The sequence below is a fragment of the Ailuropoda melanoleuca genome, chromosome 3, assembly GCF_002007445.2.
Source record: "Ailuropoda melanoleuca isolate Jingjing chromosome 3, ASM200744v2, whole genome shotgun sequence".
Taxonomy (NCBI): domain Eukaryota; kingdom Metazoa; phylum Chordata; class Mammalia; order Carnivora; family Ursidae; genus Ailuropoda; species Ailuropoda melanoleuca.
This window is the reverse complement of record NC_048220.1, coordinates 5699536-5711065: the sequence shown is the minus strand read 5'-3', so window position 1 is coordinate 5711065 and position 11530 is coordinate 5699536. Positions and strand designations below refer to the sequence as shown.

At 40.9% G+C, this 11530-nt stretch overlaps 1 pseudogene; it reads right to left on the bottom strand.

Annotated features, from left to right (window-relative positions):
- Nucleotides 1-9418: 9418 nt before the first annotated feature.
- Nucleotides 9419-9777, bottom strand: LOC109490358 (annotated as a pseudogene).
- Between the last annotated feature and the right edge of the window lie 1753 nt (nt 9778-11530).

The window sequence follows — 11530 nt, the reverse complement described above, 5'->3', positions numbered from 1 at the left end:
TTTTTCATGACACATCTCCAAAGGCAAGAGAAACAAAAGATAAAATGAACTTATGGGACTTCATCAAGATAAAAAGCTTCTGCAGAGCCAAGGAAACAGCCAAAAAAACTAAGAGACAGCCCACGGAATGGGAGAATATATTTGCAAAGGACACCACAGATAAAGGACTGGTATCCAAGATCTACAAAGAACTTCTCAAACTCAATACACGAGAAACAAATAAACAAATCATAAAATGGGCAGAAGATATGAACAGACACTTTTCCAATGAAGACATACAAATGGCTAACAGACACATGAAAAAATGTTCAAAATCATTAGCCATCAGGGAAATTCAAATCAAAACCACACTGAGATACGACCTTACGCCAGTTAGAATGGCAAAAATTGACAAGGCAAGAAACAACAATTGTTGGAGAGGATGTGGAAAAAGGGGATCCCTCCTACATTGTTGGTGGGAATGCAAATTGGTACAGCCACTTTGGAAAACAGTGTGGAGGTCCCTTAAAAAGTTAAAAATTGAGCTACCCTATGATCCAGCCATTGCACTACTGAGTATTTACCCCCAAGATACAGACGTAGTGAAGAGAAGGGCCATATGCACCCCAGTGTTCATAGCAGCTCTGTCCACAATAGCTAAATCGTGGAAGAAGCCGAGATGCCCTTCAACAGATGATGGGATTAAGAAGATGTGGTCCATATATACAATGGAATATTACTCAGCTATCAAAAAGAATGATTCCTCAACATTTGCTGCAACATGGATGGCACTGGAGGAGATAATGCTACGTGAAATAAGTCAAGCAGAGAAAGACAATTATCGTATGATTTCTCTCATCTATGGAACATAAGAACTAGGAAGATGGGTAGGAGAAGAAAGGGATAAAGAAAGGGGGGGTAATCAGAAGGGGGAATGAAGCATGAGAGAGGATGGACTATGAGAAACAAACCGAGGGCCAGAGGGGAGGGAGGTGGGGGAATGGGATAGACCGATGATGGGTAGTAAGGAGGGCACGTATTGCATGGTGCACTGGGTGTTCTACGCAACTAATGAGTCATCAAACCTTACATCAAAATGCAAGGATGTACTGTATGGTGACTAACATAATATAATTTAAAAAATTAATAAAATAAATAAATAAAATAAAATAAAAATGCTATATAGTATGATTGATCAGCGCGACATTGTTATTACATATATATTTGTATGGACACAGACTGGACATTAACAGGGAAATGTGAATTCACGTGCAATAGGGACCCTGGTAACCACTGCAGCTTCTATTAGTAGAAGCACCCCCACCAACCCACACAGCTCATACAGAATGACCTAGACTCAGTTAGAGGGCTGTGTGCCCCTGTCGACCTAAGCCAATCAGCATATGCCGTCCACCTGGTCACAGTGGTCGCAGACCCAAGGCTGAATTTCTGTTCCAATCAGATAATAACTTTGCTGGCTTTTGGACGAAGAAGGCAATCCCTTATCCTTTAGTTGATGGACAACTAGAGGCTCGGGAATGCCACACCATCTATGTTATCATGAGAAAAGCCCGTGGGAGAATGAAGTTGATACTTAATGAAGACACCCCAGAGAGGAAGAGAAACTGAGGCATAAAGGTATCATTTGGGTCCCTAGATAAAACCAGACCTGAATCCTGAATTCTTTGTAGGGCAATAAATTCCCTGTGCTCATTGGGTAAACAAAGCTGAGTTGTTTGCTAGTCAGATTTTGAGTGAAGAACTCAATGAAAACAAATTTAATGTTATAATTGTGCTGCTTTGATAGGTAAATGAGAGGAAGAGAACTCCCAAGGATCTCCCATCTCCTACAGGATAAATCATATTTATCGGGCACTATTTTGCCAAGACATATTGAAGCCTGGGGCAAAAGGAAAAATCAGTAACACTGATCCTGTCTTTATTTAAATTCAACATTTTGCTCATCATGGATTTTTTTGCACAGACTTGGGACTTTTTTCAAGTATTGCATTAAAATATTTACCCTGGGGCCTCTGGGTAGCACATTGGTTGAGCAACCAACTCTTGATTTTGGCTCAGGTCCTGATCTCAGGGTCATGGGATGGAGCCCTGCGTCGGGTGCCTCACTCAGCGGGGAATCTGCTTGAGATTTTCTCCCTCCCTCTCCCTCTGCCCCTCCCCCTGCTTGCACGCTCTCTCTCTCTAAATAAATAAAATCTAAAACTATATATATATATATACATATATATATATATAATTTATCTTTATGTCTGAGTTATTTCCAGAGTTCCCATAAATTCTGTACCTGAGGCAAACATCTTGGTCCCCTCAACATATTACCACCTTGTCCTCAGGCTTTTTATCATCTGGGGCTACGCTGATTGTCCACCTGAAGTGGACACGGTGGTGTACCACCCGATCTCCACCTATCACTTAAGGGCTCAAGAATTTATCCCCACAACACTGGGACCATGGAAGGCTGACAGCCAGCACCTGGGTCCCCACCTCACTGCAGGCTGGTGTCCTTAGCTGTAGAGAGACACCATGGCCAAGATGAAACCCTCTATCTGGGGCAAGCCAGGTAACACAAAATGATGTGGGGGTATAAGGGCTGTAGTAATTCTGCAGGGCCAGCCTAGCTCTAGAGCTCCCTGTGGGGTTTGGCTGACCCTACGCCACTGTCCAGCTTCTCTCTGCCCAGTCCTGCTGCCTTCCCTTTCCAACAGATGTTGCAAATTCCAATACGTCCAAGATTCCCAGAACACGTACTTATAAATTCCCTATATGCATAGACTGTGTCTCAGAGTCTGCTTTCCAGAGAAGTCCCTGCCACACCTATCCCATCTTGCATGACCTCTGGCAACACCAACCTCATTTCCCATCACCCCCAAACAAATATCCTTAACTTCTGCCAAGGCTGGTCTTCCCCTTGTCTTTCCTTTATGTTCATCCATGCATCTGGTTTTGGTGCATTGTTCTCCTTGCCCCTAAATTCCTCATCTCTCTCCTTGGCCATTTCAACCCCTACCATCTTCAAGACACAACACAAGACCCACCTTCTACACAAAGGCCTTCTCTATCCATTTCAGCCTGCAACACGGCTATTCCTGATTTTTATCATGCTTAAATATATACCAAAGGATCGATGAGCTTTCCTGTTCCTGCACCATGTTCTTTTTGAACGTCTTGGTCATAGTTAGAGCAGGATTTGACCTTGTGCAACCTCAAGCTACCAGTGACGCTCCCGGAGCCAAGAGCCCTCCGAGTGAAGTCCTGACTTTTCCGACTCCTTTGTATTTGCTGACACCACGATGCCCACCCACTCACAGAACGGACTGAGTCCGCTGGACCACCCATTTCACCTGCCTGGCAGGCTGGGAATGCATTTCTTACTTAAGCTGCAGGCAAAGGGCCTTCTAAAGCCCTCCTTTCCAAGTCTTGATGGCTTGATAAGGATTTCCTATCACCAACTGTATTTTCTATCTAACAGCATCATGCTTGAAAAACCCAGTGTTAGTTCCATGTGGTAATTCTACAAAGAACAGTGGAAACGCCCATGAAAGAAGCAAGAGGAGTTTTTTCTTGAAGTCCTGAAAAACCAATGAATATTCATAATATGAATTTGGCTACGACCAGCCCTAAGATGACAGGTAATACATTTAGTCCCGGCATTAATTTAGCATATTCATTCTAGAGTTCCCCCAGAAAGGGTCAAAACCAATGACTGTTAAACTCCCTGAACAAGTAAAATCTATTGCCTGTAAGAAGAGAGGTGTTTTTTTTTAATTTATTTATTTGAGAGAGAGAGAGCATCTCAATCAGACTCCACAGAGTGTGAAGCCTGACATAGGGCTCGATCCCACGACACTGAGATCATGACCTGAGCTGAAACCAAGAGTCAGATACTCATCCAGGCACACCACCCAGGTGCCCCAAGATTTTTTTTTTTATTATTGCACCAACAACATCTTCTTTGATATCGGCATTGCTTCCTTTTATCCCAATTGATTCTCAAAATGGCCCTGCGAACTAGGTTAACCTGCCTTGCACATAAGGAGAAACGGATGGGTGGGGAGGTTAAGATACACACCTAGTATCACAGAACTACCACATGGTCAACTGGAATCTTGGATCCCACTCTTCTGGCAGTCCAAAGCCTTTTCCTCTATGTGTGCTGCCCTCAACTGGACAATCATGGCTGGACCTTTATCACTAAGTGATTTGCTGGCAGAAGGGAGCCAATATCTCAGGCGTAACTCCCAAGAGGAATCCCCATTCATTTCTGATAGTCATCAATGTTCTATTTCAACAGGAGTTCTGGCTACAGGGACTCTTCCTGATCACGAGAATGGCTGGGAGCCTGGTTCTCTCAGCAGTCAGAATGGGGTCCCTTTTTTTTTTTCAATGTAAATCAGAACTATTGGCAACTGAGTAGGAACTTAATCTCTAAGAGGGGAAGACAAGTGAGAATCTTTTGAAAAGCTGACAATGATAAATAACTCAGCCTCGGCAAAGGGAAGAGATCATTTCCTTAGAGCTGGTGGTGCTCAATTATAAGGTGTTTCCATGAAGAAAAACTAGACTTTACTTTTAACACAAATCGTGGCAGCTCTTAGAGGCAGTCGGCCCAAACTCCAGTCATTTCCAGGGTGTTCCAAGTAATAGGGGAAGAACACCACCACCTAACTATAGCTATGGTTTTTTCTTCAAAACCCCAAGATTCTACCATGCTCTCTAGAATCTGAACCAAGATGGTGGCAGTAAGACACCATAATGGTGGTTTTGGTGCCCAGCCTCCCCATCTGAGCCAACAAACAGCGTTTTACAGCAAGCACCTTCGGCTCTCAGACCAAGGGCTTTCTTAGCTGGGCGAGTATGCTCAGACTACAGAAGGGGCTGACTAGAAGTGCTAGAGAAGAGCGGGGAGCATTCCTCCTTGACCAATGATGGATTGGGTGGGTAGACAGACCCCTATCTTCCTTGTCTCCAGGGCAGACCAGTTCCCAGGTACGCTGTCCCCTGTATCTGATACATCCTTCAATATGTATGCATTCCGATGACGGAGCAATGCTGCCCCGGGGTTAACAAGTGTGGCAGCAGACATTTTCCAGAGCCCAATGGAAGGAAGTAAAGCCTCACTTCGGTATCACTGAGCAAGAGCTCATAAGCAGAGAAAGAGAAACAGACACAGAGGTGCTACGGCTGAGGTCTACCCCCAAGAAACCACATGAGAACAGCAGGGACATATAGAAAAAAGAAAAAAACAGAACAGAGAAGACTCAGGACAGAGGCTCTTGGCCCTGGGTACTGAGTTCTCTGTTCTCGTCTATTGATCTATTTGTCTCCTACCCACACCGTAATGTCCTATTGCTATAGCTCTGTGACATTAATATCTCATGAGCCTAGTTCCTCATTATAATCTTCTCCTTTTTAATAATCAGCTGAGCAATCTGCATATGAGTTTTAGGGTAAATTCATCAAATTCCAATAAATTCATCAAATTCCACAAAAGCTCCAACTAAAATTTTGATTGCCTGTTTTGAACTTACGGAGTAACTGGGGGGAAAGTGACATTTGTGTCGATTTGTCTTATCAAAGAATATCGAGTACCTCTTCATCCTTTAGCTTCTTCATTCAAGTTTTAAAATCTTCTGCATAAAAAAAATAAAATAAAATAAAATTTTCTGCATAGAGGCCTTGTTTTTTTAGTTAATTCCAATATACTTATAGTTTGGATACTATTTGGAAAAAAAATATATTTTCTTTTTTTTTTCCTTTTAAAATTTTATTTATTTATTTGAGTGAGAGAGCATGGGGAGGAGGCAGAGGGAGAGGGAAAGTAGACTCCCCGTTGAGCAAAGAGCTGGACATGGGGCTCGATCCCAGGACCCTGAGATCATGACCTAAGCCAAAGGCAGATGCTTAACCAGCTGAGCCACCCAGGTGCCCCTAGAATAACTAATATATTTCCTAGATGGTTATTTTTGGCATTTTTTATGGAAAGATACCATATTCAACAACCCTGATGAACTCTCTTATTTCATGTTGATTTTTCTGGGTTGTTTTTGGTAAAATAAATAATACCATCATTTGCAAATAATAAACATTTATCTTTTTCCTTCAAATTTCTTTCAAATGCCTTCATATTTCACTTATGAAGACACATGTGAATACCATAAATAAAATATTAGCTATCTGAATGGAATCCTACTGTTAATTAAAAACATATATTATGTATTAAAAGTAATATATTATGATCAAGTTGGGCTTATTTCAGGAATTCAAAGAGTTGGACTTTTTTATGTAATTCACCACTTTGGAGGAAAAGAGGAGAAAATCCTATGATTACTTAGATTTAGAATGTTTGCTAGACAAAATTAATACAATCCTTAACAGTGATAAAAAGTCTCAGCAAAGTAGGTTAAAAGGGAACAGCTTTCAATTAGTAAAGGACATAGCCACAAAACATACAATCAAAATTCTACATTATACAGATGTTTGAAATACATTTCTTTAAGATCGAGAAAGCCACAAGTCAGCCACCATCACAATTTCAGCCCAGCACAATGACGTAGGTCCTAGCCAATTCCGCAAGGAAAAAAAGAAACAAATGGGGTACCTGGCTGGCTCAGTTGGTAGCATGTGCAACTCTTGATCTCGGGGTCATGAGTTTGAGCCCCAAGTTGGGGGTAGAGATCACTTTTTTAAAAATACTACAAAAGAAATGAGATGTATGTTTATTTTTATTGGAAACTACCAAACCATTATTCAGCCATAAAAAAGAATAAAATCTTGCCATTTGCAACAACATGGACAGACCCAGAGGGCATTCTGCTAAGTGAAATACATGAGAGAAAGACAATACCATATGATTTCACTTATATACGGAGTCTAAAATGAACGCACAAACATATTAAAAAAAAAAGTAAATAGACTCATAAATTCCAAGAACAAATGGCTGGTTGCCAGAAGGTAAGGCTGGGGCGATGGGCAAAATAGGTAAAGGAGATTAAAGCAGGAACACCTGTAATACCGTATTCCAAAATGGTTTTACCATTTTGCACTCCCAGCAAAAATGCTTGAGAGGTGAGCGTTCCAACTGCTTCATCCCCTCACCTACACTTAGTGTTATCAGTTTTTTTTAACCCTGGCCATTCTAGCGGGTGTGGACTGACACCTCACTGCAGGTCTCATTTGCATTTCCGACACAAATAGTGATGATGGGCATCTTTTCATGAGCTTACATTTTCTTTCGTGAAATATCTGTTGAAGTCGATCGCCCATTTTTAAATTAGGCTGTTCATATTTTTGATTATTGATTTGCAGGAGTTCTTTTTATATTCTGGATAGGAGTCCTTTATCAGACATGTAGAGTAAATATTTTCTCCACTCTGGCTCACTTTTTCATATTCTTAACGCTGTTTTTTGATATGCACAGATTGTAATGTTTTATCAAGTCCCATATACCATTTATTTCACGGTTAGTGCTTTTGTGTCCTATGTAAGAAAAACGTTGTACACCACGGGCATAAAGATCTTCTCCCATTTTTTCTTCCAGGAGCTTCACAGTTTGGACTTTTATGGTTAAGTCTATGATCAATCTCAAATTATTTTCTGCAAATTGTGTAAGGTCTTTTCCAAACCCAATTTTTTTTTAACATAGAGTTGTCTTGTCCCCATTTGTTGAAAAGAGTATTCTTTCCCTATTAAAATACCTAGTGTTCATTCTTACTGCCATACAGTATTCCACTTCCCTTTTAAGTGTTGACAGATACATAGGTAGTTTCCAGTACGGCTATGATGAATAGCAGTGCTGTGTACTTTTAGTAGATGTTTTTGGTGAACACATATACACATTTCTGTTGATACTGAAGGGGTTCAGGTCAGGCTCCCCAAGAATGTGCCACTTTAGCATGTGGATTATTTTGAGTTGAAAGCACTTGAAATCCTGTAAGCTCAAGAGAAATATCTGTCCTTCCCTTAACTACACAGAAGAATTGAAATGGGGGGTCTTTCCCAGAATCAGGGTTATTAACAGAGATAAATTTTATCTGAGTGACCCATCTGTAGGGTAGGGAAAATATCAAATTACCAAACATCTGCTCTTCTTATCATCCTGTGAAGTGCATTCCTTTCCTCTGAAATCCCAGACCCCCGACCCCTTCTTCTTAGTTCAGAATGACATATATAGCTCATTTTGCCTATCTTTGGAATTTCCATGTGTATGTGGATTTCTCATATGTATACCTATTAAGTTTTATTTTCTCCTGTTAGTCTGCCTCATGTCAATTTTATTTTCTTAGTCTAGTTAGAAGGACTTTGAAGGAGACAGGAGTTCTCGCTCCCTGACACTACCCAACATAACAGATACATCATAGGGGATGCATATGTCCCACTTCAGTAGATACGGACCTTTTTATTTTTTTAAAGATTTTATTTATTTATTTGTCTATCTATCTATCTATCTGAAAGAGAGAGAGGGAATGAGCAAGAGAGAGAGAGCATAAGTTAGGGGTGAGGCAGAGGGAGAGGGAGAAGCAGACTCCCCACTCAGCAAGGAGTCTGACTCAGGGCTCGATCTCAGGACTCTGGAATCATGACCTGAGCTCAAGGCAGATGCTTCACCGACTGAACTACCCAGGCACCCCAATACTGATCTTTTCCAAAAAGTATTTGTACCACATCTCTGCCAACTGTTTCTCTTTGTCATTTCACAATACTGGTGGGTATATGTTTAAACAGATTAGCTAAGACTTATTTCTATTTAGGTGTGCTCTACATACATCGTATTTAAGCATTGGTAAAGCTCGTAAGACGAGAGTCTATAACACGGTAGATTTTCACTAAAAGCATTAATGAATGATGGCGAATATAACTTGTAAACACAGTACAATCTTCTCTTCTGATCTATTCATCCAATCTGAAAGTATTTACTGTGTGTCTGCCAAGTGCCCATACAGAATGACCCTAGTTAGTGTGCTGGACCACATTCCCATCTGTTCTCACCTGTTCCCAAACTTCCTACCCCTTAATATGTGTGTATTCGACACCACAGACCTAAGAGGATACAATCAAGACACTGTTTCCTGGCATACCAAATTTCCCATGTCCCAGAGAAGAGGCAGATTTTACTCTAAGACAAAGCAAACAAATAACAGAAATATATACATGCTATATATTTTAATATATTATAGATATTATGTTATTATATAGAGAGAGATATATTATTTATCTATGGATAGAGATTTTAGATAGATATAGATTTTTTCATTTTTAATCACACACAATTTATTATTTTAAATTTTTTAAAAATCTTTAAAATAATAAATAAATATAAAATAAATAAAAAATAAAATAATAATAAAAACATTTGAACATTATAATTTAACTGGCCTAATTATTTTAACATTCTTCCAAAAGAACTTTTGTAATCGATACTCTAATCTGGGCTAAATGAATCACGACTCGGTTTTAACTTTTGAAGCGTTTTCCTAACAGGACTTTGCTCAACGACGTAAGCCACAGCTGTCATTCTATAGCAGATGCTATCTGTGTATGGCTTGGAGGCAGTCTTAGCTATAGTGCACATAAGATTAATAGCATTTACAGTGCTGTGTCCTGGGAGTATCCATAAATTACTACCCAGGAATCAGAAAGAGAAAATATAATTGGTCCATTTTCCACTGGATCTGAATATCGAAGCTCGCGGCTTCGATTTTCTAGGGCAGTTGCAACTTCGTAACTCTTAAGAGATGAGCTAATGATAATGTTGGCGGTCCATTTGGTCCTTTGTGACATGAGTATTCATATGTGATGATCTGCCTTTCTCATCCAGGGCCACTCCAGAGTAGGGATCACAATGAATCCCCATGCTGGGATGACGAGAAGCATCCCAGAGAAGCTTCTGAGGCACTCGGTGCTTGACCATAAGCAAGCACGTCTGGTGCTCATTTGCTTTTTAAGATGCACAGAGCCAAGATTTAAACTAATATTCTAATTACAAGCCTGGTTCCCACCGTCTGCAGTCACTAATTCATAATTCAGAAAATGTATTCCAGCGTAATAAGGCAACGCTGTGGATTCTTCCAAGGTATAAATAGGCTAGCTTTTGTTTTCCATTTTTCACCCTTCTCTTCTCAGTCTATGCTCTTTTACAGCAATTGTCTCTCTTTCCATGGCTTGGGATGAATCCCAAGTTCATATATCCAGCCCAGACTTTAGCCGTCTGCTCCATGCTTGTTCATTCAAATGCTTATTCCAAACTCAACACATAATGAGTGGATACAACCATCCTTCCCTTCAAATACTGTCCTTTGTCAGTGCACCCTATTCAGTAAATGACACCACCATCCACTTACTTGCTCTTACCAGTATTGTGTGTCACCCTTGACCTTCCGGTCATGTGGTCTTGTCAAGTGTGAATCCTAAACATCCCTCAGTTAATCTCATCTCCTTAGTCACTGCCATATTTCCAGGTACCATCTTTCCTCATCAAGAATATTACAATAGACCCCTGACCGGTCTACCTGCTCTTACCGGATTCCTTCTCTACATTCTGGGTAGAGCCATCTCCGACACACAGAATGGATGCTGTCTCTCCTCTACTTAAAATCCTTTACTGCATCCCACTGTTCCCTGGGAGGAAGTGGAGTTCAGGATCGGAAGCCGGACTCTAACCACTCAGTAGATACAGAACTTTGAACAGGTTCTTTAATCCCTCTGACCTACGTCCTTATCTGTAAAATGGGGGAAACAAAAGCATCTAGATTGTGGTGGGGATTAAATAAATTAAAATATATCAAGCACTCCGAACAGTGGCTGGCTCCAAAAAGTGAATGAATGGGAAAGAGAGAGAAAGAGAGAACTTCTGGAAAAAGAAGATTGTTCACAACACCTGGTGTGATCAACTTCCTACTTTTCTCTCTAGCTTCACCTTGCACTATTCTGTTTATTCACAGCTATGTTGTCTTTTATTTAGTTCCTCAAAAATGTCAAGCTTTCCAGAGCCTGACGGCCTTCCACCAAGTGTTGCCTCTCCTTGAACTGCTCTTACCGCCAATCACCACCATCGCCCCAACCCCTTTGAAGTGTCTATCCGTTCCTCAGTGAAGCCTTCCAGCCCCTCACCATACACCCCATCCAACTAGGTTGGATCCCCCATCATACGCTCTGGCTCATGGAATTCATGAAGCTGCCAGGATCGGCAGCATTTTACTCTATCAATGTAATAAAAGGTTGTCTGCCTGCTAAAAACCTAAAAATAACCTGAAATCTGTTATCCTCAAAAATGAGTGTACTACAAATCATGTCAAACTGTCAGGTGGTCTGGATGACAAAGAATATATTCCTCTGTCTCGGCAATTTGTATGGGAACAGAAATTTCTAAGCTTGGGATTCGGAGAGACCCCACCTCCTACTGTCTACTAAAGAGCAATTCAGTAGCATTGCCCCAAACCTAGACCAAAAGGGGACAGATTGATACTTGCATTGTTGACTGGGGTTTGGGGGAGGAGTGGGAGGTCTTTCCCATTGACTATCCCAGCCCCTAATT